This window comes from Eleutherodactylus coqui, chromosome 12 (genome assembly GCF_035609145.1).
Source record: "Eleutherodactylus coqui strain aEleCoq1 chromosome 12, aEleCoq1.hap1, whole genome shotgun sequence".
In the NCBI taxonomy this organism is placed as follows: domain Eukaryota; kingdom Metazoa; phylum Chordata; class Amphibia; order Anura; family Eleutherodactylidae; genus Eleutherodactylus; species Eleutherodactylus coqui.
Window position 1 is genome coordinate 17,412,015 of NC_089848.1, and position 21,190 is coordinate 17,433,204.

The 21,190-nt window shown below is 45.7% G+C and overlaps 1 protein-coding gene across 3 annotated transcripts in view; it reads right to left on the bottom strand.

The window, feature by feature from the left end:
• The window catches only part of ELMO1 (engulfment and cell motility 1), a 463,885-nt gene that overhangs the window by 100,500 nt on the left and 342,195 nt on the right, over positions 1 to 21,190 (bottom strand). The window contains exon 1 of one of the 3 annotated variants that reach the window (XM_066585171.1): positions 18,783 to 18,949. The exons of the other annotated variants lie outside the window; for them this stretch is intronic. The gene's annotated coding sequence lies outside the window, so the exon portion shown is untranslated. Of the gene's footprint in view, positions 1 to 18,782; positions 18,950 to 21,190 lie in introns of those variants that run through there. 3 annotated transcript variants of the gene reach the window in all.

Below are 21,190 nucleotides of genomic sequence, written 5' to 3' on the forward strand. Positions count from 1 at the left end.
TTAAAATGTCATAATTTTTTAAAAGTTACCTTTGAACCATTTCACATTATTTGCTAGGCTTGAACAATATTAATGTAAAAAATAACTGGAAAAATTAGGGTGTTCTAAAACGTTTGACTGGTGGAAGACATAAAGCTTCTAATAGTAAATGCATAATTCCATTAAAATTCCTAAAACACTGAGGCCTTGCTCACACATGAACGCAGCAAATCGCCACGATTTCAACCATGGTGTTTTACCGCGATTTTACTTTCACTTTTGGTTGCAGCTCCCTACGGCTAACAGCGTGTTTCAGCGCGCCCCATCATTGTAATGGGTGATGACGGGCACTAAATGGACAAAGATAGAGCAGTCAGCGTCTGCAAGGCTCCATTTATTTAAATGGGAAAATTATACTGCGATTAACACGGCGTTCAAAACGCTGCGTTAATTGCTGTAAAAAGCGCCTGTGTGAGGGAGGCCTATAATGTGTGGAATTAATGGACAAAAAATATCTGAGATTTGATACACCTAAATATAAAGTAACCCATATGAGGAATTGGAGTAAGTGCTGAATCCTAAGAAGCCGTGGAGAGTGCTGTCACCCGGAGCAAGCACAGTCAGATTTTTTAGCAACAAATTCTCCTTCGAGGGAAACATGTCATGAATTTTGAAACTACTTCTGTGCTTCAAAACAAGGACTGGTATTCTGTAGCAGTAGTGTGTCATGAATAAGTAGTCAGACACTGGAATATGAATCAAGTGTCAGAATTATATTGCTAATGTAAGATAGAAAAGGAAAATCTGCACTGTGTGTTATGTCTAAGAAGAGCTAAACATAGAGTTTAACATAGAGGCAAAGAAAGACTGCAGGTGAACAGAGGGCAGAGGTAAATAACCGTCAAATTATAGTGAAAAGTTTTAAGTGGAAATATTGAATTTCTTTCTCCTTGCTGTCAAATATGCCACACTGGTTACCAAATTCTGCTTCTAGAAAGAAATCTAACAGATGGACTCTAGGAAATCCTTTATAACACTTTGGAGGTAAAACTGCTTTCAGAACAGATTTACTAAAATATAGTAGTAACATGGAAATGAAAGCTGTGTTGTTATCTCAGAAGCAACAATGGTCAGACGTTCACCATTCTGTTAAAAACTGTCTAAAAAATTGTGGAACAATTTCAGAAAAATGTTCCTAAACATAAAATTGCAAATACTTTGAATATCCACCATCTACAGCAGTGTTCCCCAACTCCAGTCCTCAGGGACCGCCAACTGGTCATGTTTTCAGGATTTCCTCAGTATTGCACAGGTGATGTAATTATTGTTGGTCCTCAGACATTGCCACAGGTGTTCTTACTATAGGATATCCTGAAAACATGACCTGTTGGTGGTCCCTGAGGACTGGAGTTGGGGACCCCTGATCTACAGTACATAAGACCATCAAAAGATTCAGAGAATCTGGAGAAATTCCAGTGTACAAGGGACAAGCGCAACGGTCAATATTGAATGCTTCAGATTTACAGGCTTCAGGCGTCACTGCACTAATAACAGGCATAATTCTGTAATGCAAATCACTGCATGGGTTCAGGAATACTTAAAAAATCATTTTCTATAAACGCAGTTTGCTGTGGAATCCACAAATGCAAGTTAAAATGTGTTATGCAAAGCTAAATATCAACCAAATCCAGAAATGCCGACGTCTTCTCTGGGCCAAAGCTCATCTAAAAGGGACCGACGCAAAATGGAAAACTGTTCTGTGGTCAGATTAATTAAAATTAGTTCACATTCTTTTTGGAAACCACGGATGCTGTTTCCTGTGGACTCAAGAGGAGAGGGACCATCCAGCTTGTCATCAGTGCACAGCCTGCATCTCTGATGGTATGGTATTACATAAGTGCCTATGGCATGAGCAGCTTACATATTTTGAAATGTACTATCAATGCTGAGCAGTATATAGAGGTTTTAGAACAATATATGCTCCATCCAGACAATGTCTCTTGCAGGGAAGGCCTTGCATATTTCAGCAACACATAATGCATTAACCACAAAAGCATGGCTTTGTAGAAGAAGAGTCCACGGGGGTGAAACAGCCGTCTACAGTCCAGATCTTTCACCAATATAAAACATTTGGCTTGTTACGAAAAGAAAAATCCAGCATAGAAGACCCAGGACTGCTGGGTCTGCACCAAGAGTATATAAGGGTGTACAGAGAACTTATTGACATGGCTCATGGCTTTCATAGATCCAACGTCTTACCCATGCTAATTAAAAATGGCAAAGATACATACAATGAAGCCAAACAATATACTACAGTCTGAGACTGTTCAATCAGTACTGTCAGTGTCAGACAAAATAGGGCCAAATCCGTTTTGCAAAGGGAACGTTAATACAGAGTTTACAATTTGTGAATAAATGAAGGAATCAAGAGGAAAGATATCCCAGAACTGTTATTTTCTGTGGAATGCAAGTATTTACAAAGACAGTGTGATAGAAAGAGAAACCAATTAATCTTGTAGATATGATACTTTTTAATGGCTAACAAAAATACATGATGTTACAGCAAGCTTTTGGGTTCTTCTCATCGACCCTTCCATCAGGCTAATGAAAGAAAAAAAAAGGTTTGGTACCGTGTTAGCCAAGTATGATTGTTCTCAGCAAGAACCTGGTGTCCCTTACTGAGAACAATCACACTTTACTCTACTGGCTAATACGGTACCAAACCTTTTTTTCATATTTACAAAGACAGACATGCCAAGATTGCTGACAGATTCTCTTTAAGAAGCCCATCAAAAAAGAATAGAACATAATTTACACATGCAAACTGCACACTACGGAACCACATCCCAAACAATCTGCAGCTACTACCAATCAGTAACCAATAGCCCAGGGGCAACCCGTCATCAGAGGTTTACAGAAAGGTTATGCTACAAACTGCTGAGTTAATGGTTATTTCAATACTCTACAAATGACCTGCCAAATTATTAATTCTGTAGCACAACACTAATGTAACAAACTGTATCAGTTTTCTTTTCCAACTTGAGACCAATGGACTCTACTATACAGAAAGAAGTAGCACCATAGTCTAGATCCTACAAGCAGCACTTTCCAAAAAGAAAAATTGCAAAAATGGCTTATTTTATCCTGTTTAACTAAATGCATTACAAAAGTGCAGTATATAAATTAAAAGTTTGCAGACTTATTCATCCATCATTGAACAAGAAACAACTTATTTCAACAATACCTCAAATGTTCTGTAGAAGTTTTTCATTTCTGTCCAAGGTGCTGAAGCAATCAGTCTTGGCTTTGTTCAATCACCTATTACACAATTTCAGGCGCTTACTGCTGATTCAAATGCTGAGCTGGTCTCTCTTCTATGTGTTGTGTCAGCTATTTTAAAATATACTTTAATGCACATAACTGGGAGAAATTGGGAAATGAGGGTGGAAATAGAGCAAGGAAACGTTCTGTAGGCTATATGGAAGAAAAAGATACATATACAGTTTTTCCTCAGATACTGTATTTATGGTTGCAACAGCTGAAGTACCAGCATGTAATGACACTAGAAGCCGTGCAGCCCAGCAATTGTCGAGAAAACGTGCGCTAGCAAGTGATTTAAAAGTTCAGCCCAAGCTTCTTGTATGCAACTTGCATCCAACAGCACATGGACACCCCGTCCGTATGCAGGGCATCACACAGTGGCGTGTACTATTCGCATCTGAGAATCTGAAAAGAATAGGACATGCTGTAATCTTTGTTACTTGCACGGTTAGTCTTGGTTAAAAAATAGAAATACACCCAATTACGTGAATGGGGTCCATTTCCATTCGTGCGCATATAGCCTTGGACTGAAGTCGAAGAGGGCGTGTATAATACACTGGTGTATTACTGCCAAATCTAAATATATGTAGCTTTTAATTGCACTATGAAGGGCTTAAGAAACGTACCAAATATGCTGTGAGAAGGGTACATGTCCTCACGGATTATAAGGAGACATCGTGAACATTAAAGGGGTTGTCCCGCGCCGAAACGTTTTTTTTTTTTTTTAACCCCCCCCCCGTTCGGCGCGAGACAACCCCGATGCAGGGGTTAAAAAAACAACCCGCACAGCGCTTACCTGCATCCCGGCGGTCCGGCGTCTTCATACTTACCTGCTGAAGATGGCCGCCGGGATCCTCTGTCTCCGTGGACCGCAGGGCTTCTGTGCGGTCCATTGCCGATTCCAGCCTCCTGATTGGCTGGAATCGGCACGTGACGGGGCGGAGCTACACGGAGCCGGCATTCTACACGAGCGGCCCCATAGAAGACTGCAGAAGACCCGGACTGCGCAAGCGCGGCTAATTTGGCCATCGGAGGCCGAAAATTAGTCGGCACCATGGAGACGAGGACGCCAGCAACGGAGCAGGTAAGTAAAAAACTTTTTATAACTTCTGTATGGCTCATAATTAATGCACAATGTATATTACAAAGTGCATTATTATGGCCATACAGAAGTGTATAGACCCACTTGCTGCCGCGGGACAACCCCTTAAGTTGGCAGGTAGTTCTTCTGCTAATCAACGGGTCTCCCTGATTCCAGGAGGTTCTTGCCGTTTAATCTCCATTATGCTCCTGCTGTCCGGCCTCTATAGAACGCTCGCATGGCCTCTGCATCATCTGGCTTTTTCCATTAACTACACAAATCAGCACATCCATTGTCCTGTAGTCATGTTGGATTTGTTTGCTCTGTCAGCGCTGGCAATGGCAGACTCTGTTTTCTTTGTCAGCCGAGCTCTCTGTCATAAATGGTAATTTATGGTGTGTCTGCGAGTCGCAGTAAAGGTTGATTTGCTCAATTTCACTTCTAGCATAATTTATACTACTGTACTCCACAATTGCTGTCTCCCTCTTACAGCCGCCCGCATTCTTTGGCTGTACTGTAAAAATGACAAGATTACGGTCCATTCTTTGTGACCCCTCCATTCCAAGGATGATTAGCACACAGGTTTTTTTTTTAACTAAAGTGAATGTAAGCAATCCTAATTCTGGGTAAGATGACTGAGTGTTCAGCTATTGGTTACTGTACAGTATAAGACTATACAGAACACAACAAAATTAGCGGCGCCTCGTAACGCTGCGCCACTCTGCACACATTGATGAGGATATAGGTTCATTATCCTCTGTGTTAAAGCATTGCACAGAATAAACTGGCAGTAAAACATGTAAGTATGGCTTCTGGGAAGTACAACTGTCAGAATAAACAAAAATCAGTGGATATTAAGTGTTGAGCATTTAAAAAAAAGGATAGGACTAACCCAATGTTGCCGAGTAGCCCCCCTGGGGTACTGGCACGTCAAGATCCGGAAGGGCCTCTAGTAGTAATATCGAAAGATAGCACTAGGCAAAACACCGGTTTGTTACTACATCCCCGCGGGAGAGTGTCATGGTAAGGTTCCAGGCATGCAGACGCACCGGAAAATGTAAATGGGCAACAAAACAAAATGTACCAGCGTTTCAATGTGCAATACGGTCCCAATAAATTGTATATTTTACCCGTTGGACCCTCTACTTTGCCACATTCTTGCGATACTACGCGCCATCTGGCATTGGGGGTGCCAAGGACTAGGCACCCCTGCGAAGTAAGTCTGTACTGATTTTTTTTGCAGCTGCTGTTCCCGAGCGCTGTGAAGGGAAGCCGTTCTATTCTACAGACAGCTTCTTCCCTCACAGCGCTCGATCCTGGCTGGACCCGATGTGCTGTCAGGGCTCTCACTGCATCGCCTGTACACTATTATATGCTACAACTTGATGCACCGAGAGCCCCTATACATGCGGAATCCGCAGCAGAATGGACAACCAGTGCAGAAGTTAAATCCACAGGATGTCAGTTTATGCTGTGGATTTTCAGTGCAGATTTCAGCTCTTCAAGTAAGATGATGAAATCCGAGTCGAAATTCCCATGCAACGTGGATTCTGATATGGATCCTAAAATCGGCAGTAGAAAATACAACACATGAACAAACTCTAAAGCTGTTTTCACATGGCCAAAAAAATTGCATGAGATTTGTGCATTGCGAGAGGCACAAATCTTCCATGAAGATGAACCCCATTCTTTTGAATGAGGTCATACATATGGGTGATGTTTTCCTGTATCTCAATCGCATCACGTGGTAGGTGCACATGGTGCGATGCAGAGTCTCTCCATTGAAAACAATAGGAGACACTCTGCCACAGCCATGATCCCTACCTGCGGTACAGATTATAAATTCGCTGTATTTACAGATGTAGCAATGCTATTCTTGAAGAACGGCGCACAGTATATAACAGCACGCCACTGCACCCCTGCTTCCTCCTCTGCCGTTCTGTTTCCTCCCGGCCTCACATCGTGTTCTGCTTTTCAGCAGCGTAGCTGCCTGCCCGCTCTCTTCTGCGGATTGGCAATGCATGCTGACACAGCAATGGCAGCGAAGAAGACTGGGGCCCCTATGGGGATAGGGGTCCGGTCTAATTGCCCGCCCACCGTGTCTGGCCCAGCACTTAGGTTCTGTTTGCTGGAAGGTTGTAAGAGATTGGAAATCAGGGTCTCATTTTTCCGTTGATGAAACAGGACTGACTACTCTCGTCTATGGGCTGCATTGAGTAATTCAGCTCATTGAAATTCACCTGAGCTGAACTGCAACATCAGACACAGCTAATGGAAAAGAGTAGTGGAGTTCAGACAACCACTTAAAGCTGTATTTGAGTACATTATATGAGATATTTTCTACTTCTTAGGTGCCTGGAAGTCCTATTTCACATGCCTGGCACCCTTAATGACAATGCTCATCGTTATCATACGTAGAAGTCAGTGCTGAAAATAAGTCTCTCCAACACTCCCTTCATTACTTAGAAAGAAAGGTCATTCTCCTCCTTTTTCCTTACACAGTTGCTTATGAAAACTCTGCTCCATCCTAAAAGAACTGTTCTCACACATCACTTTCACAGATGGCTGCATTCGCCATCATAAAATGAGCGTTAGATTTTTTTGATTTTGAGATTAATAATGGAAGTGATGGCATGCAAACACCGTCTGTTGTTATTAAAGGGGTTATCCCACTGGTAACATTTATCACCAATTCCACTGGGGTTCCAACTAGAGATGAGCGAGCACCAAAATGCTCGAGTGCTCGTTACTCGAGACAAACTTTCCGGGATGCTCGAGGGTTCGTTTCGAGTAACGAACCCCATTGAAGTCAATGGGCGACCCGAGCATTTTTGTATTTCGCCGATGCTCGCTAAGGTTTTCATTTGTGAAAATCTGGGCAATTCAAGAAAGTGATGGGAACGACACAGAAACGGATAGGGCAGGCGAGGGGCTACATGTTGGGCTGCATCTCAAGTTCCCAGGTCCCACTATTAAGCCACAATAGCTGCAAGAGTGCCCCCGCCCCAACAATTTTTACTTCTGAAAAACCCTCATTAGCAATGCATACCTTAGCTAAGCACCACACTACCTACAACAAAGCACAATCACTGCCTGCATGACACTCCGCTGCCACTTCTCCTGGGTTACATGCTGCCCAACCCCCCCCCCCCCCCCGCACGACCCAGTGTCCACAGCGCACACCAAATTGTCCCTGCGCAGCCTTCAGCTGCCCTCATGCCACACCACCCTCATGTCTATTTATAAGTGCGTCTGCCATGAGGAGGAACCGCAGGCACACACTGCAGAGGGTTGGCACGGCTAGGCAGCGACCCTCTTTAAAAGGGGCGGGGCGATAGCCCACAATGCTGTACAGAAGCAATGAGAAATCCAATCCTGTGCCACCTCCATCAGGAGCTGCACACGTGGGCATAGCAATGGGAAACCCATGTGCCACACACTAATCATTCTGTCAAGGTGTCTGCATGCCCCAGTCAGACCGGGGTTTTTTATAAATAGTCACAGGCAGGTACAACTCCGCAATGGGAATTCCGTGTGCACCCACAGCATGGGTGACTCCCTGGAACCCACTAGCTGTACATAAATGTATCCCATTGCAGTGCTTTGGACAACAGAGCTATCGTCAGATTAAATGCAGGTGGGCTTCAGCCCACACTGCATGCCCCAGTCAGACTGGGGTTTTTTATAAGTAGACACATGCAGTTACAACTCCGTGTGGACCGACAGCATGGGTGGGTCCCAGGAAGCCACCGGCGGTACGTAAATATATCCCATTGCATTGCCCATCACAGCTGAGGTAACGTCCGATTAAATGCAGGTAGTCTTCGGCCCACACTGCATGCCCCAGTCTGACCGGGGTTTTTAATACATAGACACTGGCAGGTACAAATCCCTAATGTGAAGTCCCTGTGGACCCACAGCATGGGTGGCTCCCTGGAACCCAGCGGCGGTACATAAATATATCCCATTGCATTGCCCATCACAGCTGAGGTAACGTCAGGTTTAATGCAGGTGGGCTTCGGCCCACACTGCATGCCCCAGTCAGACTGGGGTTCTTTAGAAGTGGACACATGCAGTTGCAACTCCGTGTGGACCGACAGCATGGGAGGGTCCCAGGAAGCCACCGGCGGTACATAAATATATCCCATTGCATTGCCCATCACAGCTGAGGTAACGTCCGATTAAATGCAGGTGGTCTTCGGCCCACACTGCATGCCCCAGTCTGACCGGGGTTTTTAATACATAGACACTGGCAGGTACAAATCCCTAATCTAAAGTCCCTGTGGACCCACAGCATGGGTGGCTCTCTGGAACCCATCGGCGGTACATAAATGTATCCCATTGCAGTGCCCTGCTCAGCAGAGCTAACGTCACATACAATATAGGTGTGCTTCGGCCCACAGTGCATGCCCCAGTCAGACTGGTAATATGTACCTTAACAGTAACCGCGTTGGTGGGAATGTGGTGGTGACTGCGGACCTAGTGGCGCGGTTTTATTTAGTTGGTTTTCGGAATGTGGCCAGCATTAAGTGGACCGTGGCAGGGGGATGGTGGGGGGGCTCTCTTGTTGTGTCGGTAAAGGTGAAATTCTTGGACTGCCACCAGACGGACCAATGCAAATGTATTTCCCAAGAATGTTTTCATTGTTGGAGGAGGAGGGGGATGTTTTTGAGGCACTACGTGTCCTCTCCACGTGTCCGTGGTTATATGCACCTTAACAGTAACCGCGTTGGTGGGAAATGGCCTCTCCACCATCATGTCTTTGGGAAGCCTCCGTTTCCACACCCCAGTGACATAGCATTAGCAGCGGTATAGGCAGAGCCCAGAATTAGTAACATTTCAGCGGTAGCATTAGGGACAGGCCCCAGTAACATATCACTAGCAGCATTATAGGGGGAGCATAGTATTAGTTCCATTTCAGTAGTAGTAGCAGTCCAGACAGGCCCCAGTAACAATTCCGAAGCAGCAGTATAGGGGGAGCACAGTATTAGTTCCATTTCAGTAGTAGTAGCAGTCAAGACAGGCCACAGTAACATTCCCGTTGCAGCAGTTTAGGGAGATAACAGTCTCTTTCACATTTCAGTAGTTGCAGTATAGACAAGGCCCCAGTTACATTTATGTTTATGTAGCAAAAGTGTAGGCCAACCCCACACACCTTGCTGTACCATGAGTACAGGCGAAGCCCATAAAAATTACTAGGATTAGACTGTAGGCGAGGGCCCAAACAAAATGGTGTACCAACAGTACTAATGTACCTCAGAAAAATTGCCCATGCCCAACCAAGAGGGCAGGTGAAACCCAGTAATCGCTTTGGTTAATGTGGCTTAATTTGTAACTAGGCCTGTAGGCAGCCCAGTTAAAATAAAAATTGGTTCAGGTGCAAGTTTCAACGCTTTATTGAATTGAGAATTGAAACGTATAAACATTGTTTACTAAAGTAATATGACTGAGCCTTGTGGGCCTAAGAAAAATTGCCCGTTCGGCGTGATTACGTGAGGTTTCAGGAGGAAGAGCAGGAGGAGGAGGATGAATATAATACACAGATTGATGAAGCTAAAAGGTCCCCGTTTTTGATGGTGATAGAGAACAATGCTTCCATCCGCGGGTGCAGCCTACGTATTGTTTAGGTACTGCTGCTGTCCGCTGGTGGAGAAGAGAAGTCTGGGGAAATCCAGGCTTTGTTCATCTTTCTGTCGGTTGACAGGCGGGTATGCTTATCCGTGATGATTCCCTCAGCCGCACTAAACACCCTCTCTGACAAGACGCTAGCCGCAGGACAAGCAAGCACCTCCAGGGCATACAGCGCGAGTTCAGGCCACGTGTCCAGCTTCGACACCCAGTAGTTGTAGGGGCAGAGGCGTCACGGAGGACGGTCGTGCGATCGGCTACGTACTCCCTCACCATCCTTTTACAGTGCTCCCGCTGACTCAGCCTTGACTGGGGAGCGGTGACACAGTCTTGGTGGGGAGCCATAAAGCTGGCAAAGGCCTTGGAGAGTGTTCCCCTGCCTGCGCTGTACATGCTGCCTGATCTCCGCGCCTCCCCTGCTACCTGGCCCTCGGAACTGCGCCTTCTGCCACTAGCGCTGTCGGATGGGAATTTTACCATCAGTTTGTCCGCCAGGGTCCTGTGGTATAGCATCACTCTCGAACCCCTTTCCTCTTCGGGTATGAGAGTGGAAAGGTTCTCCTTATACCGTGGGTCGAGCAGCGTGTACACCCAGTAATCAGTAGTGGCCAGAATGCGTGTAACGCGAGGGTCACGAGAAAGGCATCCTAACATGGAGTCCGGCATGTGTGCCAGGGTACCTGTACGCAAAACATGGTTGTCCTCACTAGGAAGATCACTTTCAGGATCCTCCTCCTCCTCAGGCCATACACGCTGAAAGGAGGATAGGCAAGCAGCATGGGTACCCTCAGCAGTGGGCCAAGCTGTCTCTTCCCCCTCCTCCTCCTCCTCCTCAACGTGCTGAGATATAGACATGAGGGTGCTCTGACTATCCAGCGACATACTGTCTTCCCCCGCCTCCGAGGTGCAAAGCGTCTGCTTTTATGCTTTGCAGGGAACTTCTCAAGAGGCATAGCAGAGGAATGGTGACGCTAATGATTGCAGCATCACCGCTCACCATCTGGGTAGACTCCTCAAAGTTTCCAAGGACCTGGCAGATGTCTGCCAACCAGGCCCACACTCTTCTGTAAAGAATTGAGGAGACTGACTCCCACTACGCCGCCCATGTTGGAGTTGGTATTCCACTATAGCTCTACGCTGCTCATAGAGCCTGGCCAACATGTGGAGCATAGAGTTCCACCGTGTGGGCACGTCGCACAGCAGTCGGTGCACTGGCAGATTAAACCGATGTTGCAGGGTGGCAGCGTCCGTCTTGGACTTGCGGAAATGTGCGCTGAGCCGGCGCACCTTTCCGAGCAGGTCTGACAAGCGTGGGTAGCTTTTCAGAAAGCGCTGAACCACCAAATTAAAGACGTGGGCCAGGCATGGCACGTGCATGAGGCTGCCGAGCTGCAGAGCCGCCACCAGGTTACGGCCGTTGTCACAAACGCCCATGCCCGGTTGGAGGCTCAGCGGCGAAAGCCAGCAGTCGGCAATACGGCAGCATCTCCAGGCTGATCAATTTGGCTATGTGCACGTTTAACGCTTGAGCGTGCGGGTGCGTGGCGGCGTACTTTCGCTTGCGCTCAAACAGTTGCGGTAGCGACGGCTGGATGCTGCGCTGAGAGACATGGCTGGATGGAGCCGAGGACAGCGGAGGTGAGGGTGTGGGTGCAGGCCGGGAGACGGTCATACCTGTGTCCTGAGAGGGGGGTTGGATCTCAGTGGCAGGTTGGGGCACAGGGGGAGAGGCAGTGGTGCAAACCGGAGGCGGTGAACGGCCTTCGTCCCACCTTGTGGGGTGCTTGGCCATCATATGCCTGCGCATGCTGGTGGTGGTGAGGCTGGTAGTGGTGGCTCCCCGGCTGATCTTGGCGCGACAAACCTTGCACACCACAGTTCGTCGGTCGTCTGCACTCTCAGTGAAAAACTGCCAGACCTTTGAGCACCTCGGCCTCTGCAGGGTGGCATGGCGCGAGGGGGCGCTTTGGGAAACAGTTGGTGGATTATTCGGTCTGGCCCTGCCTCTACCCCTGGACACCGCACTGCCTCTTCCAACCTGCCCTGCTGCTGCACTTGCCTCCCCCTAAGACCTGTCCCCGGTAGGCTTAGCAAACCAGGTGGGGTCAGTCACCTCATCGTCCAGCTGCTCTTCCTTCGAATCCTCTGTGCGCTCCTTCCTCTGACTTACTGCAATTACTACTACATCACTGATAGACAACTGTGTCTCATCGTCATCGTCCTCCTCACCCACTAAAAGCTCTTGAGACAGTTGCCGGAAGTCCCCAGCTTCATCCCCCGGACCCCGGGAACTTTCCAAAGGTTGGGCATCGGTCACGACAAGCTCCCGAGAACAGTTCCTGGGAGTCTGCCTGCTCCTCAGAATGTGTCATTGTAATGGAGCGAGGAGGCTGGGAGGAAGGAGGAGCAGCAGCCAGAGGATTCAGAATTGCAGCAGTGGACGGCGTAGAAGTCTGGCTGGTCGATAGATTGCTGGATGCACTTTCTGCCATCCACGACAGGACCTGCTCACACTGCTCATTTTCTAATAAAGGTCTACCGCGTGGACCCATTAATTGTGAGATGAATCTGTGGACCCCAGAAACTTGCCTCTCTCCTAATCCCGCAGCAGTCGGCTGCGATACACCTGGATCAGGAGCTCGGCCTGTGCCCACACCCTGACTTGGGCCTCCGCGTCCTCGCCCGCGTCTACGTTCTCTAGGCCTACCCCTACCCCTCAGCACGGTGTATTACGAGTAGAGCAGAAACAGAAGGCTGTAATTAAATGTGCCGCTTATTGGCCTGTGGTTGGAGGCTGACTTCGCTTACGGAACGCACAGCAAAGCCAGGAAACAATTTTGCGCACGCCTGTAGTAAGACGTAGGTGCGTATTACTCAGCTAGTGGAATTCACAGCGCTGAAGCAGTCAAGTCGCCAAAGGGCAGTGGTACGCCTTAAGTATTTGGCTTCCTTTTTTTTAAATGGTGAGCTGAAACAGCAGACAGATACTGTATGCAGCGTATAGTATGTTTACTGTTTCCCTCTGGCGCTATCACGGCGGTAATGTAACGGAGACAGCAGAGCCAGGAAACAATTTTGCGCACGCCTGTAGTGAGACGTAGGTGCATATCACTCAGCTAGTGGAATTCACAGCGCAGAAGCAGTCAAGTTGCCAAAGGGCAGTGGTACGCCTTAAGTATTTGGCTTCCCTTTTTTTAAATGGTGAGCTGAAACAGCAGACAGATACTGTATGCAGCGTATATTATGTTTACGGTTTCCCTCTGGCGCTATCACAGCGGTGATATAACGGAGACAGCAGAGCCAGGAAACAATTTTGCGCACGCCTGTAGTGAGACGTAGGTGCGTATCACTCAGCTAGTGGAATTCACAGCGCAGAAGCAGTCAAGTCGCCAAAGGGCAGTGGTACGCCTTAAGTATTTGGCTTCCCTTTTTTTTAAATGGTGAGCTGAAACAGCAGACAGATACTGTATGCAGCGTATATTAGGTTTACTGTTTCCCTCTGGCGCTATCACGGCGGTGATGTAACGGAGACAGCAGAGCCAGGAAACAATTTTGCGCACGCCTGTAGTGAGACGAAGGTGCGTAGGCCTGAGCTAGTGGAATTCACAGTGCAGAAGCAGTCAAGTCGCCAAAGGGCAGTGGTACGCCTTAAGTATTTGGCTTCCCTTTTTTTAAATGGTGAGCTGAAACAGCAGACAGATACTGTATGCAGCGTATATTATGTTTACTGTTTCCCTCTGGCGCTATAACGGCGGTGATGTAACAGGCACAGCAGAGCCAGGAAACAATTTTGCGCAAGCCTGCTGTAACGCTTAGCTGCGTATTAATTAGGACTACTACCCCCAGCAGACACGCAGTACACTGAAGACGGTCACAGGCAGCCCAAATATATTTTTTTCCCCAATTTTTTGAAAAAGCCCACTGCCTATATAGACAGTATATCTCTTTCACCTTTCCCTGCCTCACCAGTACTGCCCCTATACTGAGTAAAATGACTGCAGACTGAGGACGCAATGGTCTGCACGCCCGATATACAAAAAAAAAATAATTGTGCAACACTGCTAAAAGCAGCCTCAACAGTACTCTGCACACGGTCAGATGTGGCCCTAAGAAGGACCGTTGGGGTTCTTCAAGCCTAAAATAACACCTAACGCTCTCCCTATAGCAGCAGCAGCATCAGCAGCACTTTCCCTGATCTCTGTCAGAATGCATGTGTGGCGAGCCGCGGGCGGGGCAGATTTTAATACTCGGGTGACACCTGATCTCCCCAGCCACTCACTGCAGGGGGGTGGTATAGGGCTGGAATGTCACAGGAGGAAGTTGTAATGCCTTCCATGTCTTTCTATTGGCCAGAAAAGCGGGCTAATGTCTCAGAGATGAAAGTGAAAGTAACTTGAACATCGCGTGGTGCTCGTCTCGAGTAACGAGCATCTTGAACACCCTAATACTCGAACGAGTACGCTTGCTCATCTCTAGTTCCAACCTATCAAAATAGCAGTGATCATGGCAACACCATTGCCCTAGTCAATGGACTAATGGTGCACATGCATGACCACCGCTCAATTCACGGTCTACGGAGATAGAAGAGCACTGCTATCTCTGGCAGGACCAAAGAAATGAATGGAGTGGTGGTCATGCATGCATAAAGCCGCCCTATTCAGTAAGGGGACTCCGGGACCACCATGATCCTTTGCCATCCCAGCAGTTGGATCCCCAGCGATCATCCATCACCTACCCTGTGGATAGAGGATACATGTTTTCGGTGAGATAACCTAAAGGATCAGGTCTATATTTCACTGTAGGGACTTTTGGTCTTGTTGATCCTGCACCATGTTCTTGCTGATTATACTGTCTCTTTGCTCTTCTCCATGCAGTTATGGTTTGCATATCTTACAAGACTAACAAGTCTCAAGCAGCTGCATGCAAGTTGGCTAAATCCCTGCTATACATGGGTAGTTTTGCATGAAGAGTTGGTCATGTGTAATGAAAGAAATGCTTTACATGCTTCTATCCACTATCCAGTCGCATGACTGTAGAAAACTATCTGCAATTGAAGCACTACGGGAAGAAATTGAAATTCGTGCAGAACAATCCCCATGGATACCAAAACCTCCAGATAGTAATGGTGACCATTTTGAACACCTAATAGTTCAAACATAACTCTCCTTTAATACCTATTTAAATCTAGTAATTAGGCTGAATGCACATGGGCGGAAATTCCACGGTGAGATTTCACGCAGAATTTCCGCCATTGTATGCTGCCATAGCATTGCATCGGTTTATGCAATCCTATGCAGACAGCTGCGATTTTGATCGCAGAAAACTTGCGCGATAACAAAATCGCGGTATGTCCTAAGCCTCAAAGAAGCTTGCACTGCCGCGTCATCACTGATGCGCCGGCACTGCACTGCACATGTGCGGCTCTGCACCAGTTGGCACGTTTGCAGAGCAGAGTGAAGATGCCGGACAGGTAAGCCGCGGGTCAGGGGACACATCCCACTGCGAGAATCTCGTAGTCGGAATCTGACCCGGCCGTCTGCATTCACCCTAAAGCTTTTGTGCAGATATTTTTCATGTGGAAGTGTGTATACATTTTAATATAAATGGACAAAACTATTACTAATCTGTCAATCCATAAACAGGAAAATGTTGTTCTTTAACTTCCATGAATGTGGGTGGTTATCACAATAAAACTGAATATTTATTAAGTGTCTTAGTGAGGCTTATGATAGAAGATGAAAAGAGATACACTTATAGGATTGTTATGCAAGTTAAAGGGGTTGTCCCGCGAAAGCAAGTGGGGTTAAGTACTTCTGTATGGCCATATTAATGCACTTTGTAATGTACATCGTGCATTAAATATGAGCCATACAGAAGTTATTCACTTACCTTCCCTGCGCTGGCGTCCCCGTCTCAATTGGTCCGTCTAATTTCAGCGTCTAATCTCCCGATTAGACGCGCTTGCGCAGAAGGGTCTTCTCCCATCTGTTCGGTCCGGCACGAGCGGCATTCTGGCTCCGCCCCCTTCTGCGCATCATCGCGTAGCTCCGCCCCCATTACGTGTGCCGATTCCAGCCAATCAGGAGGGGAAGGTAAGTGAATAACTTCTGTATGGCTCATATTTATTGCACGATGTATATTACAAAGTGCATTAATATGGCCATACAGAAGTACTTAACCCCACTTGCTTTCGCGAGACAACCCCTTTAATAATCAAAATGCGTTAACTATACAGTACGAGAACATAACATTCAACTATTAAGTACATAAAGGTAAAAACATTAGCAAAAGTAAATAAAACCTGCCAACTATGACAGACGGTACATGTTTATGTACTTTTATGACACCTTACACAGTTACAAACACTACATCTACTAAATCAAAGAATAAAATAACAGTCCATGAAATGATAGAAAATAGAGATGTTTGACAGCTGCTTTTATTCCATTAATTAGTCTTTATAAAAAGTATGACAAGAGAAGACGACCGTGGGATAAGAATGCAGAAATTATAAAGCATCTGTAGAATACGTGGCCTGTCTACAGCTACAGTAGAAATTACAATTTGTATCTTTGTATCAGCTTCCCATCAGTAAAAATACTCCATTTAGGAGATCCTTTATTAACCTACGGGAACGGGACCCAACGATAACTCTCATCCTCCCAAATGCAAAAACTATCCTCTTTCACATGGGCCCTCACACAACACAAAAGTTCAGGAAAACTCATGTAAGATCATTTCATGGTGGTATACAGCTCCTACCGTCACACTCCTGGTACCCCTCTAAGTCAGATCACTGCTGGAGATGCGAAGGGTAAAAGACTCGTAGCACCACATTTGGTGAAGCCTGTCCGGCACTTACTCCTTTCTAGCCCCAGGACTTTGTCTTTGACAAAGATATGCAATTGTAGGTCCACCCATACACAATTGTCCTTAACATTCCCATTGACAAGCATAGCAAATCAACGGATATTCTATTGTAACACCTCCTAGCTGGAGCCAAACTATTAATCGCCCAACTTGGTGATACCCAGGCTGTTTCACAGTCATTCAATGACTACTGAGAGTGGATCAGCTCTACTACCTGCAGGACCTGGCTGCATTGGCTAATCAATTTTTATCTATCTTTATTGCTACTTGGAGCCCAAGGAAAAAGTTACAGCCCTATTCTCTAAGTTGGGGTTGCAAGAAGTTGCTTTTATAGTATTCCTGAATAGTGGGATGACATTAACCAAGTATGATAGTATGGTGCTGAAGGCTTCCACTAATGCTTGCAAAGCAACATTTAAAAATATTGTATGCACCATTACAAAAACAGTAAGGGCTCGTTCACACGGACATATTTTGCATCCGTATTACGACCATATGTTTTTACGGATGTAAAACAGACAGCATAGAACAACATTGGTTTCCATTGGTCGATTCTGACATGCATTTTTCATGCGCATATTTTATTTGGTTTATATTATGGACCAAAATCACCCATTCAAGTCTGTGGAAGGGTTCAAAAAACACAGTGAATATGTATGTCACATACGATTTCACTGCGTTTGTATACAAAGCCAAGAGACAGTGTCAAAAAAATTAAATCAATTGGTCCTTCTTGTATTTTTATTTGCAAGAATGCGTGAAAAGCGTAGTGAATACATATGCAAAAAAAAAAAGCATACGCACCAAATTCACACATGTATGTTCATGCACCAAAACTACATATGCTGTGTGAATGAGCCCTAAGGGAGAGAAACATGCAACCAAAAAGAAGATGTAAAGTGCTGCCAAAATATATTATGCTTGCCAGTAGGACCACACACACAATAGTTTGTACCATTCAAAGTCAACAGGGAAGCTACTCCGTAATTATAATACACATACGACATGTTTATTGGACTCTTGGAATATTACAAAGTGATCCATAAAACTGTGTAAAATATGAAAAGTCGAACTTCAAAGTATCTTAAGAAAATATATCTGGAATATTATGGCATGGGGGTAACAGAAACAAACACACATGCGATTCCCTGAAGAAGCGAAAGAGCTCTTAACATAAAAGCGAAGGACACTTCAAAAAGAAGCACACAAAACCACAAGGTTTTAATCAACCTACTCAACTCAACTCTCATCATGCAAATCGTTCCTCCTCTTCTCACCTGCCAAATCTTTGCGTCGATCAACAGTAACGTTCTCCATTATTATCCGGAATTGCTTACAAGGAAAAATATTTGTAAGGATAGATTGTGCAAAACCCTGAGCGAGAAGAACTAATTATAACAGAAATGGATAATAAAGGACTAAGATGTATTTCTCGACAGCACTGAGAAGGGTTAACAATTCCCATGGAGTAGAGGGGTTAGGGGATCTGCTAACAATGCCCCTGCACTATCCTACTGCCAAGACAAAGAGTCGCTTTGCATCGCTGTTCACTCATTGGAGTTGTTACATTAGCCTTGAGACTGATACAATGTATATATTACTCTTTCCATTTTACTTCTGCCTGTGCCTGAATTCTCCTTCACATCACAACATGTGCTCCTCACTACAGAACCTCTTCTAAACTGCAATTGGAATATTTTTAGAATCACTAGTTTTCACAGAGTCTGTAGATATTGGATTATACTTGCCATTTGCTTTCTAGTGCAACAATAGATTGTATGAATACACAAATGCCTTCAAGGTTCAAAAGAACACAAAATATCCTATTAGCAATTAGTCAATCATCACGAGGCATACAAGGTGCCCCACACAGTCTGGCTGCATCCCAGCTGTTTGTACTTACACAGATCCCCCTGATCCATAGTGCGGTAGAATAGTAACCTCCTGGCGACGTCTAATATCCCTGATGAGGTCGGCTCCCGTAGGTGATGTCCCCTTGATGAGCATCTACAACTGGCATACAGTTCAAGTACAGAAAGCCGAGCGTGCAGCCTAACTGATGTTTATTGTGCTGCTGAGACCGCTGGGATGTGATAGGCAGCCGCACACTTACATCGTCCAATCACAAGCCATTTCCATTCCAGGGATATTCCTGCCTATTTGTTCAGGATCCACAGGGACCGTCTCCTCTCCAGAATAATACCCTGTTCTTCCCCCTGATTGCACCTCACTAGATGGCATCCTGCACCCTCCGTATGTGACATGCAGTTCACATTCATTTTCAGCGTTCACCTTGTTGGGGAGAGAGGAAGAGGAGAGCGTCTGGGCTCAATAATTACTTATTCTGTCACCATGGAAACAGACGGGATGTAGTGAGCTAGATTTGTATAGAACATCTGCTGCCAGATTCATAATCAACTACAATCTCATCTTTCCCCTCCCCTCATTACTTAGATGTGGCGGCTTCTGTTTCTCCTGTTACGTCCTCTAAATCCCGCACAAGACTTCGGAAACACGGGTGTCCTCACAGTCAGTGGTACCCCGTGTGCCGATGCAGACAGGCAACCGCTCCGTGACTTATTGTATGCTAGAAAAAAGAATAGCAGCTGATTCCTCTTCTTCATGCACTCTCCCCCCATCTTGGAGATGCTTCACCATCGCTGGGACCACTCCACCATAACACTATATTCCATGGCAAATGCTCAAATGATCCGTCATGCATACAGCGTGCCAACTAAAGTGCAGAGTATTCCATGCAGAGGTGGTATTTGTCGGCATGGGTAGGTTCACATCAGCATTCTTTTATCCGTTATTAACGAATCCGTCTTTTTTTCCTCTTAAAACCAATGTCTAAAACTGATGTCTAACTGATGCAAATAAATCCAAATGTCAGTTCCTGTTTGTATCAGTTGGAGATCCCTTATGATCAGTTTTTAATGGATCTGCTTCTTTGACAGCAACGGTACTCAACTAGAGGACCCCAGTATGAATCTGGACTGCGGACACCAGTTATTTGACACTTGCTGTCTGGGCAGGCTGGGCATGGAGGCATAAGCCCGCTGAGCCCCACTCATAAATCTGTAGTCACTGGTAGTGCTGACAGTAGGTACACAGAACACGACATCGGACGGTGCACACATAATCTCACTCCTCCACTTGGCTTTATCACTCAGAGTACTGTGAACACTGGAGCCGGGTGAGATAATGCTGTACGAGTTGTCAGGCCTACTGTGTAAAGTAGCTACTGAAAGCACTACCAGCAGTTCTGGGGCCACAGACAGTATTCCTATTACTTAGTGGGGCCACAGGTAGGGTCCAAAATTAATTAATGGGGTCACGAGCAAGGTCATAAATGAATTAGTGGGGCCACAATCAGGGTTCTATTACTCAGTGGGCCACAGGTGGAGTCCCTATTACTCAGTGGGGCCACTGATGGGGTCCCATATTACTTAATGGGGCAACAGGGGGGGTCCCCATTACTTAGTGGGGCCAAAGGCGGGGTCTCCATTGCTTAGAGGGGCCACATACGGGGTCCCCATTGCTTAGAGGGGCCACATGCAGGGTCCCTAATACTTAGTGGGGGCACAGATAGGGTTCCATAATAATTAGTGGGGTCACAAGAGGGGGTAGTATTACCAAAGGGGGGGGGGGCACTGAGAAGCTTGTTAGCTTTTGCCATATTTATATCAAAAGAACCTAAATAAAAAAACAAAAATACATATTTGGTATCGCTGCATTCTGTAAAAGTCCGATGAAAATAATGCATTATTTACCCCGCACAATGAATGTCATCAGAAAAAAAAAAGACTGCCAGAAATGCGCTTTTTTGGTCACACTGTCTTCAAAAAATGCAATAAAAAGCTATAAAAAAGCTGTAAGCATTCTAAAATGGCACCAATGCAAACGACAGGATGTCCTGCTACAAATAAGCCCTCGCACAACTATGTCGACGGAAAAATAAAAAAGCTACTGCATGCAGAACATGGCGGCAAAAAATTTAAAAACATTTTTTATATCTTTGAAGAAAAAAATACAAGTAGTACAGTAAAAAAAAAAGTTATCATGTTATTTTTGTTGCAGTTCTTGCGCCCTAGAAACAAGACACACCGAAATATGGTGGAATCTCATTTCTTTTCCATCTCTCTCCACTTAAAATTTTTTTAAGCTTTTCAGTACATCATGTGGTACATAAAATAGTACAATTAAAAAATACAACTCTTCCTGCAAAAAAACAAGCCCCCATACAGCTATGTCAATGGATAAATAAAGGAGTTATGATTTTTTAAATGGGGGGGAGGAAAAAAAATCTTG